Source organism: Schistocerca cancellata, chromosome 1, assembly GCF_023864275.1.
Source record: "Schistocerca cancellata isolate TAMUIC-IGC-003103 chromosome 1, iqSchCanc2.1, whole genome shotgun sequence".
Classification (NCBI taxonomy): domain Eukaryota; kingdom Metazoa; phylum Arthropoda; class Insecta; order Orthoptera; family Acrididae; genus Schistocerca; species Schistocerca cancellata.
This window is the reverse complement of record NC_064626.1, coordinates 1,237,700,558-1,237,725,428: the sequence shown is the minus strand read 5'-3', so window position 1 is coordinate 1,237,725,428 and position 24,871 is coordinate 1,237,700,558.

Below are 24,871 nucleotides of genomic sequence, written 5' to 3'. Positions count from 1 at the left end.
CAGAATCAGCACCACCATCGTCAAATATATATGACGATGCTGGTGCTGATTCTGCATTTAACATTTGACGATGCCACTATGTCTGCAGTACATTACGATTTGTTTTTATATAACATATCTGATGATGGTCATTATCGACCGAAACCCGTTATCTGTTAACAAAAAGTTTGCGACCATAGACGTAAATTAAAGGAAACATTGTATATACGAGTCACTGTTTTACTCGCAACAATGTCGCAACTTGTAATTTGATATCATTAATAACATCCGGACATGTCCGAAAGAACATACACCACGCTTTGATATAACTGATTCGCCTCGACTTAAGTGAAGATATACAAGTACGTTCGACCGCCTACAGGAATATCAAAACAGCGAGCTCGGAGGACGGGAGCTGCGAGTAGGGGGCGCTGCGTGGGAATGAGGGTCGGCAGAGCAGGAGATCCCAGGGCCGGATCCCGGTTCAGCACACACTTTCGCTCGTCGCCGCTGATTTAGCATAAAGTCCCGATTCAGCTGGCGTGAATAGTTCTTTCACTTTCCTTTTCTTTGACTTCCACCTCCCCCTCCCCACCATCAGTTTACGTAATACGTATCACTGCTGTGGGTTCTGCATGGTGTCCATTCCTTGACTTCCCCCTCCCCCCCCACCTTCAGTTTACGTAATACGTATCACTGCTGTGGGTTTTGCATGGTGTCCATTTCTTCGGACATGGCGCGACTAGCCCGATCAGGGCGGCCGCGTAGATTCTCGGATGGATTTAAATCCTTGGATTTTGGTGCTCAGGGGAATACGGTGACCTCGTCATGGTGCTCTTCGAATCTCGCACGTACACTGTGAGCTGTGTGACCGGTTGCATTGTCCTGTTGGTAGATAACACCGTCCCTACGAAATACAAACTGCATATTGAAGAGGAGACTGTTCCCAAGGGCAGATGCATATCTGTGTTGATCCACTGTATACTCAGCGATGAAACAAAGCAGCAGGCTCTGCCAGAATTATCGACTCTTAGACAATGTGTCTAATAGTGTATTTTAAATACGACAGTATGCCATTTTAGGCACTGTCTAACACTTAAAACCTTCGATAACGGCACTTTGAAGCCGATATCATGACTGTGTAAGTGTAAATGTAATACGAGGTGCGTTCAAGTTCTAAGGCCTCCGATTTTTTTTCTAATTAACTACTAACCCGAAATCGATGAAACTGGCGTTACTTCTCGACGTAATCGCCCCGCAGACGTACACATTTTTCACAACGCTGACGCCATGATTCCATGGCAGCGGCGAAGGCTTCTTTAGGAGTCTGTTTTGACCACTGGAAAATCGCTGATGCAATAGCAGCACGGCTGGTGAATGTGCGGCCACGGAGAGTGTCTTTCATTGTTGGAAAAAGCCAAAAGTCACTAGGAGCCAGGTCAGGTGAGTAGGGAGCATGAGGAATCACTTCAAAGTTGTTATCACGAAGAAATTGTTGCGTAACGTTAGCTCGATGTGCGGGTGCGTTGTCTTGGTGAAACAACACACGCGAAGCCCTTCCCGGACGTTTTTGTTGCAGTGCAGGAAGGAATTTGTTCTTCAAAACATTTTCGTAGGATGCACCTGTTACTGTAGTGCCCTTTGGAATGCAATGGGTAAGGATTACGCCCTCGCTGTCCCAGAACATGAACACAATCATGTTTTCAGCACGGGCGGTTACCCGAAATTTTTTTGGTGGCGGTGAATCTGTGCGCTTCCATTGCCCTGACTGGCGCTTTGTTTCTGGATTGAAAAATGGCATCCACGTCTCATCCATTGTCACAACCGACGAAAAGAATGTCCCATTCATGCTGTCGTTGCGCGTCAACATTGCTTGGCAACATGCCACACGGGCAGCCATGTAGTCGTCCGTCAGCATTCGTGGCACCCACCTGCATGCCACTTTTCGCATTTTCAGGTCGTCATGCAGGATTGTGTGCACAGAACCCACAGATGCCAACTCTGGAGGTGGTCTGTTCAACAGTCATTCGGCGATCCCCCAAAACAGTTCTCTCCACTTTCTCGATCATGTCATCAGTCCGGCTTGTGCGAGCCCGAGGTTGTTTCGGTTTGTTGTCACACGATGTTCTGCCTTCATTAAACTGTCGCACCCACGAACGCACTTTCGACACATCCATAATTCCATCACCACCTGTCTCCTTCTACTGTCGATGAATTTCAATTGGTTTCACACCACGCAAATTCAGAAAACGAATGATTGCACGCTGTTCAAGTAAGGAAAACGTCGCCATTTTAAGTATTTAAAACAGTTCTCATTCTCGCCGCTGGCGGTAAAATTCCATCTGCCATATGGTGCTGCCATCTCTGGGACGTATTGACAATGAACGCGGCCTCATTTTAAAACAATGCGCATGTTTCTATCTCTTTCCAGTCCGGAGAAAAAAAATCGGAGGCCTTAGAAATTGAATGCACCTCGTACTGTAGCCTAAGTAACAACAGTCTAATGGCGGTACTGACTTTAAAGAAATATATTATGACTGTGGCCCGCATTATGAAAAAATTATCCTACTACAAGTTTTTAAACTTCGATAGCGTCACATTGTCCTGAGGCGCTCGCCCCAATAAATGATCTCGTATGGCAAACAGTTAAGAACAGACCAACTGAACGTTTCTACTACCAAGCCGACAGCGACAGCTGGATGGGCCAGATGTCGTTGGTAGAAAAAGAGCGCAGTGGTAGAAAGAGAGTGCGTAATCGGAGTAAACTAAGGAGGTGGATGTTGGAGGGAGCGCTATCTACGATCTGGCACCATAATTGCCGCCGGGCCAGGTTTTTCCCCGGGCGCCGCGCCGCGTGTTTAATGATAGGGCGGCGAACGGCGTCGGATGCAGCGGGCCGCCTGCACCCACCACGCCATGAGGGCGAGCCCGCGGCTAGGGCGTAGGGCGCGACAATGGCTGCAGCACACGCCGCCCTTTGTAAGGGCGGGAAGGGGGCTGAGGCGCAGGTCGGCGCCACGCTGCGGTGCCGCCGACTTCCGTCCTGCCCGGAGGACGCCCTAAGCCCTTCCCTGCAGAATCACGCTTTGTAATTGTAGACCGCTCTCGAACGCCTTTGACGCCGGGAGATAAATAGCTTGCGCGGTGGCGGCCAGGAATCACGCCCACAGACTGCGGGGAACCCCCCTTTCTTTCCAGCTCGACACCTGGCCCGCCACACCCCGAGGATGCTGGCTGTAGCAGCTGCCGAAACGCCCCAGCCGCCCCCACTCTTGTTCGAGACCGTGCAGATGTTAACGGAGTCTTGTTATCGTCAAGTGATCCACGAGGGAGTATATTAGGACCACTAACACCGGGTGTTTCGAAAATATTCATCCGATTTCACAAAGCTGTACAATGTGTTCCGTTACTTCGACCAACCAGAAATAACTTAAAAAAAAAATGGTTCAAATGTCTCTGAGCACTATGGGACTTAACTTCTGAGGTCATCACTCCCCTAGAACTTAGAACTACTTAAACGTAAGTAACCTAAGGACAGCACACACAACCATGCCCGAGGCAGGATTCGAACCTGCGACCGTAGCGATCGCGCGGTTCCAGGCTGTAGCGCCTAGAACCGCTCGGCCACTCCGGCCGGCTAACTTTTTCCAGATAATCATGTTACTGTGTCGGAAACGGAAGACAACGTACAACGAGCGTTTTGCCTAATGTATATCGTCAAACAATGTAACTGAACCATATTCACAAAGAAAACTATAAATAGCTCTTTTTGTGGAAACGAACGTCCGAGAGCTGCAATCATAAACTAGAATAATGTATTGGGACGGGTTCACATACTCAACCACCTGAGCTATGATATCCATTATGTTTATGATGCTGTTGTTGTGGTCTTCAGTCCAGAGACTAGTTTGATGCAGCTCTCCATGCTATTTTATCCTGTGCAAGCTTCTTCATCTTCCAGTACCTACTGCATCCTACATCCTTCTGAATCTGTTTAGTGTACTCATATGTTTATGATAATGATACCGAAAAGAAATTACAAAGGTTCTTACGGATTTTCGATAAGATTAAGAGGACGCTCCTGAACGAAACCAGGAAAGAGCAGGACTGAAATTCTGTAATACTATCACGGTCTCTATGGATCCGAAGTATGGACTTTAAAGTCCAAACACGGAGAACTGAAGCGGTAGAAATAAGACTTCCATGTCCTTTGTCAGAGTACAGACTGGGAGATAATGAGAGGAACAATGAGTTAACAAAGGAATTCCGCGTTATAGGTGTAGCAGAATAGATCCAATGGTATGGAAAGGAGCAGCACGACCATTTACTACGCATGACTCTGCTCCAGATAACAACGCAAACCTACGATTACAGATCCAACGGTAGAGAAGGTTTGTCTGGTCAAGTTTTTAATTAGTTGGTTTCGGAACTGGAAAAGTTGTAAACCTGTAAATGTACACGATGAACTTTTTTGTTCAGAAACAAAATTTAAAAAAAAAACGTATCGAACAAATATTGTTCATCTACCACAGTGGTAGTCAGTCTGGTTCCTATTGCCCACAAGTGAGCACTCCATCTTCCTTGGTGGGCAGTAGGCGCTAGGGATTCTAAAAGCATTTCGAATAGGTTTTCATAAAATTATGCTATAAAGATTTTGGTAAGTAATTATGAATATGCAGGGTGAGTTACATAAGATGTAGCACCCCTTTTATTTCATGAAAGATCACACATATGGAAACGCGGTTTTCGGCAAATGTAGGAGCCTCGAGGGGCACGTGTTTTTTTTTTTTTTTTTTTTTTTTGTCTGTCAATGCTTTTAGCGCTGTATCAACGGAGATACTGAAGCAAGTACGTTTCTGTAAATGGAACCGTATACTTTTTATAACTGGATTCGATAGCTCTTGAGAAGACACTTGCAGTGATATAGCGTTTGTTAACGTTGACGTTGAAACCTGGCGTAAAATAATTCGAGAAATGTCCTCCAAGTCGAGAAGGCGATGGCCGGAATTGGCATTACCGATGCAAACACCGCTAAACAGAGCTCTCGTGTTACGCTGTACAACAATGTCAACACTTTGTGCAGTCACGAACGCCAGTGAGGAGGAGTTAGATGTACCACTTTTATATGGTGAAGGTAAAAGAAATGCCTTAAAGGCAATACAGTGGTATAGTAGGGCTCTCTATCCGGATCACCTGTGCCCGACGCTCCAGCCAATTGCACGAAGTATTGAGACCCTAGTGCAGACAGGCTGCTCGAACGTCAAAAAGAGGACAATAAATAAGACTGCAACTGACAGAACACGAAGAAGCTGTTCTAACTACGACACTAATAAATCCGCGCAGTGGTACGAGATACATTGCCAAAGAACGTGGAATCAGCCAGGCGAGTGTCATTCGCATCCTACATCCACAGAATGTCCAACGCTATCATCTGTCACTATATCGGGCACTCGACGACGGTGATTTAGAAAGTCGTGCAGAATCTTGTCGGTTTGCCCTTCAGCACTTGAGAGGCGATCCTACGTTCTTACAGCGTGTGCTCTCTACTGATGAAGCAACGCTTACTAACCACGCTAACGTAAATTTGCATAACATGCACTAGCTGGGCAGCAGGAAATCCACACTGGCTTCGTCAGGTGCAACATAAATGGCCGCGGAGCGTAAAAGTATGGTGCGGCACCATAGGAAATAGGAAATTACGTTGTGGGACCTTATTTCATCTCTGGCGTTCTAAATGGACATTCGTACGCTCGCTTTCTGACGAACATTCTGCCGGTTCTTCTGGATATTCGACAATGTATGAGGCTGCAGCACGACAGTTAAGAAGAATATTTATTTTAGTTCAACGAGTGAAACCCATATGATATACACTCCTGGAAATTGAAATAAGAACACCGTGAATTCATTGTCCCAGGAAGGGGAAACTTTATTGACACATTCCTGGGGTCAGATACATCACATGATCACACTGACAGAACCACAGGCACATAGACACAGGCAACAGAGCATGCACAATGTCGGCACTAGTACAGTGTATATCCACCTTTCGCAGCAATGCAGGCTGCTATTCTCCCATGGAGACGATCGTAGAGATGCTGGATGTAGTCCTGTGGAACGGCTTGCCATGCCATTTCCACCTGGCGCCTCAGTTGGACCAGCGTTCGTGCTGGACGTGCAGACCGCGTGAGACGACGCTTCATCCAGTCCCAAACATGCTCCATGGGGGACAGATCCGGAGATCTTGCTGGCCAGGGTAGTTGACTTACACCTTCTAGAGCACGTTGGGTGGCACGGGATACATGCGGACGTGCATTGTCCTGTTGGAACAGCAAGTTCCCTTGCCGGTCTAGGAATGGTAGAACGATGGGTTCGATGACGGTTTGGATGTACCGTGCACTATTCAGTGTCCCTTCGACGATCACCAGAGGTGTACGGCCAGTGTAGGAGATCGCTCCCCACACCATGATGCCGGGTGTTGGCCCTGTGTGCCTCGGTCGTATGCAGTCCTGATTGTGGCGCTCACCTGCACGGCGCCAAACACGCATACGACCATCATTGGCACCAAGGCAGAAGCGACTCTCATCGCTGAAGACGACACGTCTCCATTCGTCCCTCCATTCACGCCTGTCGCGACACCACTGGAGGCGGGCTGCACGATGTTGGGGCGTGAGCGGAAGACGGCCTAACGGTGTGCGGGACCGTAGCCCAGCTTCATGGAGACGGTTGCGAATGGTCCTCGCCGATACCCCAGGAGCAACAGTGTCCCTAATTTGCTGGGAAGTGGCGGTGCGGTCCCCTACGGCACTGCGTAGGATCCTACGGTCTTGGCGTGCATCCGTGCGTCGCTGCGGTCCGGTTCCAGGTCGACGGGCACGTGCACCTTCCGCCGACCACTGGCGACAACATCGATGTACTGTGGAGACCTCACGCCCCACGTGTTGAGCAATTCGGCGGTACGTCCACCCGGCCTCCCGCATGCCCACTATACGCCCTCGCTCAAAGTCCGTCAACTGCACATACGGTTCACGTCCACGCTGTCGCGGCATGCTACCAGTGTTAAAGACTGCGATGGAGCTCCGTATGCCACGGCAAACTGACGACGGCGGTGCACAAATGCTGCGCAGCTAGCGCCATTCGACGGCCAACACCGCGGTTCCTGGTGTGTCCGCTGTGCCGTGCGTGTGATCATTGCTTGTACAGCCCTCTCGCAGTGTCCGGAGCAAGTATGGTGGGTCTGACACACCGGTGTCAATGTGTTCTTTTTTCCATTTCCAGGAGTGTGTTTTAGAGCAGTGTAAGTAGAGACAGTTGTCCGACAGCATGTATTTTTACCTTTAACAAGCACACAGCCACATAAAGGAAAAGATAGGTGAAATCTTCCTTCTAAAGTTGCGATTTTTAATACAGTTTATATTAAAAATGAAGAAATTCCTCCAGCTGTATTTAAGGTGTTGATTTTATTTTGGCAACTAGTTTCAACGCTGTAACAACTTCATCTTCAGGCCCATACACTTTTTCCACACGGAGAACGTCCATATCTCACCACTGACTTCTAGTATCAGCCGCACGCAGTTGACGTCAACAAGTGTATGGGCTTGAAGATGGCGTTGTTACAAGGTTGAAACTAGTTGCCAAAATAAAATGAACACCTTAAATACAGCTAGAGGAATTTCTTCCTTTTTAATATAAATTTATACCAGCTGAGGTCCCACTGTCCTCCATTTCAACTATGGATGTACGAAGATTTTAATACAGTAGTTGGTTTCTCTGTTTCACCTCACGTAATTTTAGGATACAGAGATGTGAACTAGTTTTCCTTAGCCCTTTTGATACGCTAGATTCTAGCCCGTGTCGTATTTCCATATACAACATTCGTAGTTTGATCTGCTTCCAGGTCGTAAGTTGGTTGAAGAAGCCTGCCTTACGGTATATAACAGCCAGTGTGGTCCGAGACCTCTGGTTGGCAGTGTTTACACCGCAAATGCCGTTTCTTGCCACAGAGCTCTCAAATCCTGATAGATTTCTCGAATTGTTTAAAGACTGGTTTCAAAGGCAACAATAACAAACTCTATATCACTGCAGTTGTCTTCTCAAGAGCTATCGAATGTGTTTATAGAAAGTATATGGATCCATTTTAGTAGAAACATTAAACAAACAAAAACATAGGTGCCCCTCGACGCTCTAACATTTAGCTAAAATCGCGTTTCGATATGTGTAACTATCCGCGAAATAAGAGGGGTGTTGCGTCTTATGTGACTGTCCCTGCATACTTTAAATTGCTGTAACTCTGCTTTATAAATTTTTCGAAGTAAAGTTACTTCCCTAATTTATAAATCACCATTATTGTTGAAAAGGTGTGCGGTTAGCAAAATTTTACTTCTAAAAGAGATACAAAAGTGGACAATAGGTGAAACCGTTTTGATTATCCCTGTCTACCAGGTGGAAGTTACGAGGGATCCTTGCCTCTCTTACTACTTTGATCGTTAAGAGAATTTAGAAAGCAGTACGTCTTTTTTAAAATAGCAAACTATATTTTTTATTAAGTAATTCACTTCCTCTTCTGGAAACCTATTCAAAAACTTATCTGTGTGCAATACACATAAACATGACGTTATTAAAAACATAATGTAAGTCTTAAGTCTGTAAGTAGTGGAAGTTTAATTTTATATCTTGTACTTAACTGAGGAGCACTGAAATGAATAATTTACTTTAATGTTTGACAATACTTGGTTGTAATAGCCAAGAAACTAGCAAATGTCTGAATGATGGATTTAATGAAAGCAGATGTAAGTATTAAACCTGTAAATATTAGAAGTTTAAATTGAATTCATGTACATAATTTTACTGTTTATTGAGTGAGAATCATTAAAATTAATGAAACTCAAGTTTTTCTGATTACATTTTTGTAATGTGTTATCTGACATGTTCCACACCCAGGTTGATACCTCTTTTATGGGTCTATGGAATGAATAATTAATCTAATCTAATCTAATAACACAAAGGACTCTGATACTTCTGTACCAGAACACAGTGTAGGCACCCAGGGCAACGTAACATATCTACTTCCTGGGATTTTTATCACAGTATGATGTTTTCATATACTTGTAATTGCCTGTTGTACAGAAGAGCTACCAGATTATAATGAACGACATTAATAATAGCTAATTTCCTGTGAATTAAAAGTATTGTCTTCGTGGAAGTAACTTTATGAACAGAAAAAAAATTCTCGCTATTTCTGTCGAGTCAAAGTCGGGCAAATCTCCCTGGGATCATCAAATGACTTCGGCAAACAGGCTGCTGTCAGTATTAACGCTAACATAGTTACTTAGTTACATGTTCCACGGATCATTTTGCACGACAGATCGTAATGATGTGGAACGAGTCATTTTACATTCATATCGAAAGATAATTTGTACACGTGGTTAAACTCGGAACATTTCTAAGTTTTTTTATGTGTATTACATAAGCAAAAAGATATACCGAAGTTAGTAACTTCTACCCGCCACCTTTTACACGTTACAGTAATAGAAATTCTTTTTACCGAACAGAATGAGTTGTCAAGGAGAGGTTTTGTCAGATTGCTTGAAAATTTTTCTTTGCTGTTTCTTGGACGTTTTATATCATTAGGTAAGTGAGCAAAAATTGTTGTGGCATAACCGCAAGCGCCAGAACGAAGCTGAAGAACGCAAGACCGGAGAAGGAAGTGGAACGACGTCGGTCAAAAGTACGTTGATTAGGACGGCACAACGACACGAGCGCCCCCTAACCGAAGGGAATATAAGCGCCGCTCCTGTCGTATCCTCTAAATGTCGGGACATCATTGGACAGGATTCGCAGAGTATTAGCGCGGCCTAGCAATGAGTGCTACGAGAACAGTTATTAGTGTTCCATATCCACTGCTTGATTGAACATTGTCTACAGCCACAAACATTACTGTTTGCATGTCGCCCATCGCTTGCGACTGTTGTTCTAAATACAAAGTTAAGCATTGTCAATCTACTTTATTGAAATAAAACTATTAATCTTATTTGTTTGGATCATTGTATAGTATTCCGAGAAATCAGCGTCCTTTAGGCACCATATACGAAACGAGTGGGCAATACCCTATATTTGGCGACGAGGACTAAACGAAAATTTTTTATTACAGCAAGCTGCGGGCCTATGGGGTATCGTCTCAGTTGTGCGACTGGATTTGTGATTTCCTGTCAGGAAGGTCGCTTCGTAGTAATAGACGGCAAATCATCGAGTAAAACTGAAGTGATATCAGGTGTTCCCCAGGGAAGCGTCCTGGGACCTCTGCTGTTCCTGATCTATATAAATGACCTGGGTGACAATCTGAGCAGTTATCTTAGGTTGTTCGCAGATGATGCTGTAATTTACCGTCTAGTAAGGTCATCCGAAGACCAGTATCAGTTGCAAAGCGATTTAGAAAAGATTGCTGTATGGTGTGGCAGGTGGCAGTTGACGCTAAACAACGAAAAGTGTGAGGTGATCCACATGAGTTCCAAAAGAAATCCGTTGGAATCCGATTACTCGATAAATAGTACAATTCTCAAGGCTGGCAATTCAACTAAGTACCTGGGTGTTAAAATTACGAACAACTTCAGTTGGAAAGACCACATAGATAATATTGTGGGGAAGGCGAGCCAAAGGCTGCGTTTCATTGGCAGGACACTTAGAAGATGCAACAAGTCCACTAAAGAGACAGCTTACACTACATTCGTTCGTCCTCTGTTACAATATTGCAGCGCGGTGTGGGATCCTTACCAGGTGGGATTGACGGAGGACATCGAAAGGGTGCAAAAAAGGGCAGCTCGTTTTGTATTATCACGTAGTAGGGGAGAGAGTGTGGCAGATATGATACGCGAACTGGGATGGAAGTCATTACAGCAAAGACGTTTTTCGTGGCGGCGGGATCTATTTACGAAATTTCAGTCACCAACTTTCTCTTCCGAATACGAAAATATTTTGTTGAGCCCAACCTACATAGATAGGAATGATCATCAACATAAAATAAGAGAAATCAGAGCTCGAACAGAAAGGTTTAGGTGTTCGTTTTTCCCGCGCGCTGTTCGGGAGTGGAATGGTAGAGAGATAGTATGATTGTGGTTCGACGAACACTCTGCCAAGCACTTAAATGTGAATTGCAGAATAGTCATGTAGATGTAGATGTAACACCGCTTTTTTGATATAGACAACCTAATGTGGAGTAATGAATATTATCTTTCCTTCTGGTATTATAATTACGTACATCATTGTTCCTTTTGAACTTTAGTGGATTATTTACAACTGACTTCATGAGGGTACAAGTAATACCATCAAGCAGTAGTCGTAATGGACATTTGTTTAAAGAGATGTCTACAGCATGGTCGTGGGTGTGAACCACATATTCTTACAGCACGTTGATCGCAGTATTACGCGACATGACAGAACGGCAACGAAACGTGAACATAGACATAATATCAGTTCGCACAAGCATGTTTAGATGACGTTGCCATGGCTTAAGTCCGCCAATTACAAGTTGACTGTCGAAATATTTTGCAAGACTTTCAGTCGCTTGTGATAGTAAATTCAAGTTTTTTGCTCACATTTTACGCCCCGTAGAATACCGAGAGCACTTTTTGCCAGATTTCTCATTGTAAAATTTATTTGAATATCTACGATAGTTTTTCACTCATTGCGTTGGTCCAAGCAGATTCGAGATTGCTCCCTTTCTGCGTTCGTCGCATATTTAGAAAACCTGTACATCTGCTTGTGGTGAACAACGGAGAAAATGAAACGGGTAGACGGAGCCAGGAATTGTGTGTTCGAAAGAGTGCAGAATACAAGAATTCACTTTAAATATATTACGAAGAGAAATAGGTACTGAGCCGGAAACTTTCTAACGAAAAACCGCAAACAACAGCCATTGAAAAAATGGCTCTGAGCACTATGGGACTTAACTGCTGTGGTCATCAGTCCCCTAGAACTTAGAACTACTTAAACCTAACTAACCTAAGGACATCACACACATCCATGCCCGAGGCAGGATTCGAACCTGCGACCGTAGCGGTCACGCGGCTCCAGACTGTAGCGCCCAGAACCGCACGGCCACTCCGGTCGGCAGTCATTGAAAAGTAAGTAGAAATAGAAGCAGTGGTAGAAAAAAGAATGGCGCGTTCTGGAAGGTTGCGAGGGAATGAATACCCTACTAACAATTACAGGATACACCAATGAATAAAAGAGTTTGGAGGACAGAATTTAAATGAAGCCACCCTTCTGACATGTTTCTCTCATGATTGTGATGTTGGTGATTACATCATGGTGATAATGCTGTTTTAAAATTGTTGAACTGAGAGGCTCTCAACGGGCTTGGTACCGGTCTTTACGGTTTCATGACGTTGCTGCAACTGAGTGAGTTCGTTTGACTTTAAATTTGTTTACAATCCCCAATGCTTGATTACTATCTGATCCAATATCGTATGACATTAGATTCTGGTTACCATGTTTGTGGTATTAGCAGTTCAAATATCTTAAAAGTTCGCAGAGATGCGTTTTGAAAGTCGCACCAGCTGTCCAAAACGTCAACATCCGCCGGTTGTTTACTTACGGCCAACTGAATCCTGCGCTGTAGTGTGTGACTGTAATCATAAACATGTCTGTCAGTTTTAAGCTAGAAATAGCGAAAGACATTACAGCATTTTCAATCATGTCTTTTCATTGATTTTATATGCTCCCTTTTCCCTTGTGCATTATGTCACTTTCTTACTTCGTCATACCTCCTACATTTAAAATTTTCGTTAATCGGTTAGACATACTCGTATTTTAATTTTTTTTCCACATTCCCTGCCTCTCGTAGCTCTTCGTTGTTCCTTCCAGCAAGAAGTTCAGTGTTTTCGAATGATGACGCAGATGCCGACTAAAGTCACTCTGCGGAGTCATCTACAGATTTCGTTCGTCTTAGATCTTCTTTGTTTACTGTCTCGTCCAGATGGTTATTGTTATCAAACTCGTTCCTAATACCTGGGAGTGATAATCGAAAACGTTGTTTAACATGCTATCTTGTCGAAAACTGACCTTCAAAGACCATCGCTGTGTACAAAATATAGGCTGATTCTTTATCAGGTTGCTCGTTACACAGTCTATAGACAAAGTTATCTGACAGACAGTTTTGCCGCACACTTACCGCGCAGGTAGTTCTTTATCCACATACCTAAGAGATTTTTGCACAAGACTGGTCCTGTAGACTCTCAAGAAGAAGGTAAGTGAGTACATTATGGGACTTCAAAGCCAAGCTTGTGGTGCACATGGACCTGGCCACATTGCCCGTACGTTACACGAGGATGAACTCTCCGGATGTTTAAGACCTGAAGATGACAGCTACGACTGTTAAAACCGGTTGTCTTCAATAAAAAATATTTTGTGCGATCTCGATTTTTGAACGGTTTTTAACAGATAACACAGATCACGCTTCATTACTCTCCTAACGAGAAAATTCAAACTTTATGATGTTTGAGCTTCACGAAAATTTATTATTCAGTAATGAGACGTGTATTTGCTGGAGGAATGAAGCAAGGACCAGTGAAACCGCGGAAATTTGTGAGAAATGTTATCCCTTGCACGTTCAGAGACAAGATCAATATAAATATTGGTAAAACCGACAAGGTGGTAGGATCCACTGGTACCGTCTCAGTATCAACCTAAAGAAAAGAGAAAAATTGGAGGACCAAAAAAGTAACGCTGTAACAGAAAGCTTACCTAATCCATAAAGGGGAAAAGTAATAAGAAGCAGAGGATGAGGAATAATGGTGAGGCAGCAGCTTATTATCTGACGTTCACGGCAAGCGTTTTGCATAAGAAAAGAAAAACTAGATTTGACATTCATACGGGTTTTCATCTCAGAATCTTGTAAGAGCCATCACAAATTAAAATTTGATGCTAAATCCAAGTTTACATTGAATTCCAGCAATGGAAGCAGCCCAAAAAATCCTGTGTAGAGAGATTGCAAAGTTTATTTGAGTAACTTGAAAATTTATATTTCCCCGAACTTAACAAAAATATCGGCAGTGCAGAGACATACGGGCACTGGATCGATAGAAAATTTCCGCGTCGCACTTTTTAAAATGGGCTTAAAATGCAAAGTGTGCGGGTTTCTGTTACCATTGCTTAATGTGGCATTCGACAGCAAACATCCTCCAATTTACGATACCGCAATGTTTTACTACGCCTGAACTAGCACTCTCGCTAATTTATGTAAAAGCTCCCGCTACACGCTGTTGCTACTGCGTCATGCAACCCGTATGTGCGGCGGGGAAACAGGCGCAGGAATTTGCAATCCATAAACGCTTTGTTATGCGAGCCTGACATCGTTTTAGCCAATAAAGCAGCCTGTTTATTTAGTTACGCGAACGCAGTGCGCAAACAAAATCAGCAGTGTTAACAAAACCAAGGCACGGCAGCGCTGAAAATACTTCGTCAGGGCAATTTCTGCTCGCAAAAAGCTCCTCTGGCACAAAGGCCACCGAACTCATAAGTGGGGCGCTGCGCTACAGGAAGACACAAACAGAACGCTGCTGTCGTGAAAACTGTTCGTCACACGCAAAAACTACGTTCCATCTATCAACAAGACATAAGTGCTTCCCTTAGCAATTATCAGCAAAATTATTATCTGTTGTGCATGAGGTAGAACTTGTAACGCCGGAAATGCATATCCTCCTATTTCCACCTATTGTACTATAAATTTGTTTTCCTTATTTTTGTTACCTGAATATATGACATTTCTGTGTCTTTACATATTGTAATTATATATATATATATATATATATATATATATATATATATATATATATATATATATATATATATGCATTTATGTCGATGTATAATTGGTTTGTTTCGTAAATATTATTTGTATTTTTACGCTGGGTCTTGCCTAGGGAAAACTGCAAACGAACGATTACATCGATAGGTCGTGTGAAGAATCAAAGTGTGTAGGATCTTTGGTAGTGTTAACTCTGCCGCGTGGAGCGCGGGCAGAGGGAGTCTGGCTGGGGTAGTGCAGTGGAGCGGGTGTGCTGTGTGACGCTCCCGCGAGTTGCCGCGCTTTCGGGGTTGGGCAGAATGTAATTGCGCTCGATTTGCTCTGATAGTTTCTGACATGGTGTCGCGGACGGGAAGCATTAGCTGGCGCACATCAAGAGCCCGTTTCGCCTGGTGACCGTGTCGAGAAGAAGGCGCGCCAGCATCCAGCTTCTGCAACAGCGACGGCCGACAATGAGTGACTGTCGCCACCTCCTCGATCGACGGCATCAAACCTTCAATCAACCAACAAGGAAGACTGGAAGCACGTTAAGTTTTAGAACTGCACGGCAGACCTCAGCTTTTCAAACTGTACCATTTTCGTAACTATAATTACACCAACTTAGCATGAACATTTGTTGCTCATTGTCCAAATTGCATTACCAAGCAGGGTCCCTTCCTTTTCCGGAATGAACCCGAGTGTCGTTGAAATTCAAACGCCAGCATTAAAGCAATATTATAGCATTTCACTGTTTTAATTTCAAAGTTCAGTTAAGGTATTCATAGCTGGCTACAATATTCATATTACACAAGCACAAATTAAGAGTGCGAGTTTTGTTATCGTATTTTAGCTTACCTGTGACTGCAGCTCAGCTTCGTATGTACTAAATTTTACTACTGTTAATTGTTCAGAATCATTTAATTCAAGTTCAAAGTTAAATCTCTTCTTTCTAAATTGCGTAGATTCAAGTAGCTTTTGAAATGATTGTTGAGGTAGTCCAAGACTAACCGTATTTTACTGAATTTCGATGTGCTTCAGAAAGAAAGCTTACTATTAACTTCAGTCACTAAATTAACTTTCGATTTTCCTGTTTTATTAATTCTTTTGCTAAATTAAGTCAGAGTGTAGCGAAATTTATTACTTTTGATAAACTTTCAGTTTTCACACTGCACGTGTCAACCTTCAGTTGCCACGCTTCTAGTGCTAATTATATGTGTAATAACCTTTCTTTTTCAGTTACTATAGTAATTGTCCTTAGGATTGGCGACCGTAATTTCCCCCAAATCTCAAACATCTAATTACCGCTAGTTGATTGTTAACGTAACGGCCGCACATTTACTTTCTTTTATTAACTTCACCCCTTTTTCAAAATTAATTTCCACCAGTTTCATTGGCATTTTTCCTTTCATTTAGATGTAACTCTTTCCTCCCTATTTACCGACAAATTAACCTCGGTGACGATTGCTTTTCCCAAATTTCCATTATGTACACGCGGTTTAATTTTTCACTGTCATTAAGGTCGATAAGTGAGGGGGAGGTTACAAACTATGGGCCTCATGGAAAAAGGGTGACCCGGATGAGTCACTCAATTTGACTCTTAGTCTGATGTGTGGCCATTAATTGCACGCGTTGATCAGGTAGGTTGACGTGAGGATCAAATGGTTCAAATGGCTCTGAGCACTATGGGACTTCACTTCTGAGGTCATCAGTCCCCTAGAACTCAAAATTACTTAAACCTAACTAATCTAAGGACATGACACACATCCGTGCCCGGGACAGGATTCGAACCTGCGACCGTAGCGGTGGCGCGGTTCCAGACTGTAGCGCCTAGAACCGCTCGGCCACCCCGACCGGGGACGTGAGGATCAATGAACTATACTTGACGGGATGTATCTGGAACATCTTAGGTGATTAGAAAGTAGACAAGAATACAATTAAATACTTAGCTTTAATTCAGCATCAGCGCTGTACGTCGATCTTGACTTTGTACAATAATATTTACAAGTGCATTTATAGACTGAACTGCGAATACTTCTTTACAATTCTGCTTGCTTCACAAATATAGATCAATTGTCAATGCATAAACTGTATGTGGCGCCTGGCTAGGTCGTAGCTACTGACTTAGCTGAAGGCTATGCTAACTAGCGTCTCTGCAAATGAGATCTCTGAAGCTATAAGAAGTGAACCATTCCTATTCAAGTCGGCTGTACAACTGGGCAGTGCGCTAGCTTGTCAGATCAGCCGAGTGCCGGTGCTCGGTCTGCTAGCGCCGACAGTGGCGATTCGCGGGTCCGATGTGTACTGACGGACCGCGGCCAATTTGAAGCCTACAACCTAGCAAGTGTGGTACCTTGCAGTGACACCACAGTATCGTCACCTAATTACCCATGATCTGAGACGTCTTCGTCACGTAGAGCTGCTGCCATTCATTCCGTAATAATTCCTACAGGTATTTGCCAGAAGCCAGAAGCGAAACAGACGCGCCTCCGCAAATGCTCCACCACCTCCACCACACACACACACACACGCACACACACACACACACACACTACCTAAGTCCAATAGATCACGGAGAGGTGTTTCGTGAGAGCTCTGCTTTTTAACTAGATCTACATCCATACTCTGGAAACCACTGTGAAGTGTATGGTAGAGGATACTTCTATTGCACCAGTTATTAGGACTGCTTGACTTTTCATTCACGTATGGAGCGCGGGAAGAATAATTGTTTAAACGCCCCTGCAATTAATCGCCGGCCGGAGTGGCCGTGCGGTTCTAGGCGCTATAATCTGGAGCCGAGCGACCGCTACGGTAGCAGGTTCGAATTCTGCCTCGGGCATGGATGTGTGTGATGTCCTTAGGTTAGTTAGGTTTAATTAGTTGTAAGTTCTAGGCGACTTATGGCCTTAGAAGTTAAGTCGCATAGTGCTCAGAGCCATTTGCAATTAATCAAATCTTGTTTCGCGATGCCTAAGGGAGCGGTAAGTACGGGGTTGAAGTGTATTATTAGATTGATTATTGCTTTCCTGGTCTTCGACTCATACACAGGACATGAAACACACAAACATACACCTAGGTGACGAAAGACATGGGATAGCGATATGTACTTACACAGATAGCAGTGGTGTTGCGTACACGAGAAATGAAAGGGCAGTGAATAGGCGGAGCTTGCATTTGTACTCAGGTGATTCATGTGAAAAGGTTTCCGACGTGAATATGGCTGCACGGTGGGAATTAACAGACTTCGAACGCGGAATGGTAGTTGGAACTAGACGCAGCTTTAGGGAATTCAGTATTCCGAGATACGTAATGTCAAGAGCGTGCTGAGAATGACAGATTTCGAGCACTACCTCTCATCATGAACAATGCAATGGCCAACGGACTTACCTAACGACCGAGACAGCCCGCATCTCGTGGTCGTGCGGTAGCGTTCTCGCTTCCCACGCCCGGGTTCCCGGGTTCGATTCCCGGCAGGGTCAGGGATTTTCTCTGGCTCGTGATGGCTGGGTGTTGTGTGCTGTCCTTAGGTTAGTTAGGTTTAAGTAGTTCTAAGTTCTAGGGGACTGATGACCATAGATGTTACGTCCCATAGTGCTCACAAGGGAACATCCCCATCGCACCCCCCTCAGATTTAGTTATAAGTTGGCACAGTGGATAGGCCTTGAAAAACTGAACACAGTTCAATCGAGAAAACAGGAAGAAGTTGTGTGGAACTATGAAAAAATAAGCAAAATATACAAACTGGGTCGTCCATGTGTAAGATAGGCAATATTAAGGGCAATGTGAGGCGAGGAGCTCTGTGGTCCCGTGGTTAGCGTGAACAGCTGCGGAACGAGAGGTCCTTGGTTCTAATCTTCCCTCCACCGAAAAATTTTAACTTTTTATTTTCAGTTTATGTGAAAAACTCTTATGTTTTCATCACTTTTTTTGGAGTGATTATTACATCCACAAGAAAACCTAAATCGGGCAAGGTAGAAGAAACTTTTCACCCATTCGCCAAGTGTACTAGTTAGGTGGGTCGACAACATATTCCTGTCATGTGACGCACATGCTGTCACCAGTGTCGTATACAAAATATCAGACGTGTTTTCCTGTAGAGGAATTGGTTGACCTATGGCCTTGCGATCAAACGTTTTCGGTTCCCATTGGAGAGGCACGTCCTTTCGTCAACTAATCACACGGTTTTGCGGTGCGGTCGCAAAACACAGACACTAAACTTATTACAGTGAACAGAGACGTCAATGAACGAACGGACAGATCATAACTTTGCGAAAATAAAGAAAGCAAAATTTTTCAGTGGAGGGCAGATTTGAACCAAGGACCTCTCGTTCCGCAACTGTTCACGCTAACCACGGGACCACGGCGCTCCACTCCTCACATGGCCCTTAATATTGCCTATCCTACGCATGGACGACCCAGTTTGTATATTTTGCTTATTTTTTCATAGTTCCATACAACTTCTTCCTGTTTTCTCGATTGATCTGTGTTCAGTTTTTCAAGGCCTATCCATTGTGCCAACTTATAACTAAATCTGAAGGGGGTGCGATGGGGATGTTCCCTTGTCAGAGCCATTTGAACCATTTTTTTAACGACCGAGAGCAGCGGCGTTTGCGTGGAGGTGTCAGTGCTTATAGACAATCAGCTCTGCGTGAAATAACCGCAGAAATAAATGTGGGACGTACAACGAAGGAACAGTATGGCAAAATTTGGCGCTAATGGGCTGTAGCAGTACATGACGGACGCTAGTGCCTTTGGTAACGCCTCTGTTGGGCTCGTGACCATATTGGTTGCACCCCAGAGGTCTGGAAAACCTTGGCCTCGTCGGATGAGTCCCGATCTAAGTTGCTAAGAGCTGCTGGTAGGGCTCGAGTGTAGCGCAGACACCACGAAGATAAAGACCCAAGCTTTCAACATGGCACTGTGCGAGCTGGTGGTGGATCCATAATGACTTGGGCTGTGTTTACGAGGAATAGACAGGATCCTATGGTCAAAATGTGAACTAAATGGGACCATTTTCAGTCACTCATGGACTTCATGTTGCCAAACAACGGCGGAATTTTTATGGTTGACGAAGTGCCTTGTCGCCAGGCACAACTGTTCTCCACTGGTTTGAAGGACATTCTGGACAGTTCAAGCGAATGATTTGGAGACCCAGATCCGCACGACATGAATTCCATTGAATACTTATGGGACAAAGGGGAAAGATCAATTCGTGTACAAAATCCTGCACCACCAACAATTATGGACGGTTATAGAGGTAGCATGGCTCAGTATTCTCACAGAGGTCTTCCAACAACTTGTTGAGTCCATCTCAGGTCGAGCTGCTGAACTAAGCTGGGCAAAAGGAGGTACGACATGCCATTGGGAGGTAGGCCTATCTCATGAGTTATTAATAAAGGAAATAAATTACTTGTACGAGTCCGCGGTCATTGTGAATAGAACCATCTACAACAGATAATACATGCCTTTATTTGTAGCGTCGTTTCGGCTACTGCCATCATCAGATGAAAACCTGGAGCTTGACAAAAAAGTTCAATGTCAGTATCAACGAAACTTACGCACACTCGGAACGTCGGCTTGAAGTCGACACTTGACGTTGTTATCAGTACTAACACTGAGCCTTGGTTTTGAGGTTGCAAGTTTTCATCTGATGATAGCAAGAGCCGAAACGACGTTACATATAACGGTATATATTAAGAGATCTACAGTCTATTCAACGAGAGCTGGGACGAAACATAAACAGTGTCACGTGAGCGACTACGCTCGTTTCCAGAGAAAGCATTCGGTGTTCACGTGATACGTAGGGGTGTGGAAAATCCTTGGCGCACGCTTTGCGGCTGGCGGCGTTCGGCTGGCTGCCGAGCTGTCAGAGCGGACCGTGAGAAACCTGGGCAACAATGTACGAAATAAAATTTAACAATAATGTTACACTGAGTTCATTCTGTCGAAGCAGATTTATTTTCATTCAGGTTGCTAACAAAACGCTACATTCAAACACAATTAATTGTTAATTTTAATAACAATACCAGTAATAATATTGATAAAGGACGAAACAAGGTTCACTCTGTCGAACGTGAACTGTTTTCATTGAGGTCTATAACAAACCGCTCATCTCTCTCCTCTATAATGCAGTCCAATTTCCACATTTGAGTTTCCACTCAAAAAGGGCAAACGGTTGCACCCATCGCATTCGGAAAAAACTACAAAATTAAATTCAAACCTTTCTGAAACTTTTCTCGCTTACACCCCCACAAAAAAATTTAAAAGGGAAAAGTTTGTCGCGTACTATATTTCGGCTGATGATTTGGTAAAAGTTCTGAATCAGACGTAAGAATTTAATTTATTACTTCACTATTACTGGCTCTATTGCGCAGAAAATTTGCGGACGTCATCAACATATAGTACCGAAGACAATTATAAAAATATTTTGCTGTGCGGCACACAGTTTAGGAGATATGGCGTGGTGAATATAGAGTAACGCGAGAAAACAACTTTTCCTGAAAACTTAAATATTTCTCTTTTCCAGTGACAAGAAATTTTAATGTAATGTAAAAAAAGGTGTCGGAAGGTAGTTCTCGACTCACTTTATCATGTTCAGGTGCCAAATTATTAAAAAACACGACTTTCATTTTTTAATTTCTGGCGCCCCTGCCTTGTACACCCCTCGATGGCAGCGCTGTGGTCACGCGCCTTGCCGTGTTTACAGTACGTGTCTTGTTTCGGTGAATGGAGTATAGACGGTTTTGCAAATTTGGAAATTTGGGGTAAGGTCTTATGGGACCAAACCGCTGAGGTCATCGGTCCCCAAGCCTACACACTGCTTAATCTGACCTAAACTAACTTACGCTATGGACAACACACACATACACACCCATGCCCGAGGGCCGAGGGAGGACTCGAACTCGAACCTCCAACGAAGTGAGAGGGGGGGGGGGGGGAGCCGCACGGACCATGAGAAGGCGCCTTAGACCGAGCGGCTACCCCACGTGGTTACATGATTTTATTCACAAAATGTTTACAGAGTACTGTCAGGCTTTGACCTTTCACCAATCACATCCACGTACAAGGTATTCAGAGGAGTTCCTTATCATCTAATCAACGCTCGTACTAACTGCCGTTAACAGGCCTGTAGCGTGTCTATCAGGACGGCACCAGTTTGGTTTCAGGAGCGACTGTACGAGAGATAAGATAGAAACATTAACTGAACATTAACAGAAGCGTCCGATCCCACGCGTCGGCTTTGACCCGTGACGTAAGGGTGTTGTCGTGTGTGACGTCATGACGGCGCGGAGTTTGGTTCGAGTGTGGCTGTCTCCAGTTCTGTTTTATCTTCTTTTATTTACTTTTCTGATCTGTTCGTTCTATCTCGTGAGACTTTTTTTTAAATTTAAAAACGCTTATTACTTATTTTAATTATCTGTTTCCTCCAATTTCTGTTTTAGTTTATTATATTTATCTTTCTGATCTGTTCGTTCTACCCAGTAAGATTTTTTTAAAAAAAAGACAAAAAACACTAATCAGCTACTGAATCATCTTTATTATCTATGGGTTGCAGGGGTTACGACCCCTGGGGAGGTGGGTGGGGTATTCATGCATGGCTGTCTTCACTTACACGTTTTAGCTACGCAAGGCGTCTAAATTTGTTTATATTTAGTTTGCCCCCCCCCCCCACCCAAAACACCCCATTTCCTGCACTTGTCCCGTTAGTGTCATAAGGCTTCTTGTGGAAAGTGCGTGTGTTTGTTTTTGTTTCCGCCATATTTGTGACGTCATGGGTCAAAGCAGACGGGCGGGATCGGACGCTTCCGTATTTCCTAACTGCCGTTAACAGGCCTGTAGCGTGTCTATCTGGACAGCACCAGTTTGGTTTCAGGAGCGACTGTACGAGAGATAAGATAGAAACATTAACTGAATTTGGAGGGGCAGCACCTCAGGGAGGAATTCCTGGCGCCCACCAGTCACGGCGCTGAGGGACCGAGCTGTTGGAATCACCGGCAGGGAAGGGTGAAAGCAGGAAAAAGAAAGGCCCAAGTAATTTCATTCCGTCTCTAATAACTTGTTCTTCCTCCAGCCGGCCGCTTTTTTTTTTTCCTTTTGTTCCACCGGGTAGAGCAGAGCGCGGCTTGCGCCAAGTTGGTCGATTTCAGCGGGATTCCTCTGGCATTTGGCGTACCGCATCGCTCCCGTTTCCTCGGCTGCGCGGGCCGGGTAAAAATTTAATTCCTGCTCCGGAGCACCAGCGCTCTCCTTACGCACACCGCTAACCTCTGTAATTGATTTTTAACGTTCCTTTCCTGCTCCCGACTTTCCCACTAGTCATGCCACGAAACGTAAGCGAACTCGCCGGAGCGAACAACGTTGTGTGTGTGTGTGTGTGTGTGTGTGTGTGTGTGTGTGTGCGTGCTTGAATTTGCAATCAATCTCACGGGGCCGGCTTCAGTTTCTCCCTTGTGGTCTCACCGCGGTCTTTCCCCAAGAGCGCGTTCCGATAACGAATGTCTGAATAATTTATATTTCGTTTTACTGGAATCGGAACCTCATAATAATCGTACGGTGTTTGTATTGGGAGAGGCGGTTGATCTAGGCAATCAGCGTCCATTTTACCATTGGTCGGTGGAGTTGATGAAGGCTGCATGTACTCTTGCCGGGTACATGATTAAGAGGCTTGATCAAAGTTACTTCTCCTTCTTCTTTCGTTTCACTCTGTATGGTGTACGATGAATCAGTCATTTTTTTCCACTCTTTGTATGCAGTATTTCCTCATACTCTCAGATCTCGATCTTCTCACCTCTTCAGTGATGATGGATTTCGACTTTACTTTCGCCGGCCGGGGTGGCGGTGCGGTTCTAGGCGCTACAGTCTGGAACCGCGTGACCACTACGGTCGCAGGTTCGAATCCTGCCTCGGGCATGTATGTGTGTGTTGTCCTTAGGTTAGTTAGGTTTAAGTAGTTCTGATGACCTTAGAAGTTAAGTCCCATAGTGTTCAGAGCCATTTGAACCATTTTTCGACTTTACTTTAAATTTGTATTGGAACTTTATTTTTTCGACTTTAGTACTTATCTGAGCTCTTCTATCGAACAATGACTTTTTTAGTTCTCTTGGATCTCTTTCAGTATCCGTAAACCAGTTAGGTTTCGTTATGGGGTTATGGAAGAAGTCAAAAATTCGTTTAGTTAGTCTGTTAGAGCTCATTCTGAGAAGATGTCTCTCCACTCACCAACTAATAGTTGATGGTTGGACAGACAACATCACCGTTACAGGTAGTCTGCGTAAACCAGTTATAGATATTGGCCACTGATGCTTCGTGTATACGGATGGTATTAACCCATTCAGGATTAGCTAAAGTCTGAAGATGGTGCAATGCAGCATCGAAAGTGGGAGACATACAAAAAATGACATCATAAGGACGGCTGTAAGTGTTTCATTTTATTAGATAACATTTTAAGTCAACGTTCACATATGTAATATTCCAACGTAATGAAGAATGTTAAATAAATAATAAGCCATTTTCATCTGAAAGATTAATTCTAGTTTATCTCAAGTCTTTTTCATAGGTAGATTAGGAGGCACACGTCGAGAGAAGTTATAAACATTTCTTAGTCGAAATTACTCTGAGGCAGGGAAGGGTAGCGGAATCCAAAAGTCTCAATCTTAAACCAGTATTACAAAAGTCCCCCCCCCCCCCCCCCAAGTAAGCCAGATTATGTAGGATTAGCTCTGCAAGACTCATATCAAAATACGCCATTACGCGATTACTTTCACGAACCGGCGCACCGGGCACCGTCTGCTGGAAGGCCCGGCTTAAAACTTTGTTCATACGTACAGTAAGAGCCCAACTGGTTATTCTTTCATGCGACAAGATGGTGTTGGGGATAGGGGGGAGGGGGCGGAGAAGGACGGCCCCGGCTTTTAACAGTTTGCTGTCGAGACTACGTACGGCTGGGGAGAGGGAGGGAAAGAGAAAAGAAAGCGCTGCTTGAGCCCTTTCGCAACCCTTTTCGTGCTGGAGGGGATCAGCTTCCCCTGGCGGTGCGGTCGCGGAGACATCAGAGGTCTGGCGCGTGCTGTGAGGCTGCGGAGCTGCGAGGCTGTAATCCGGCTGTCGCCGGCCAAT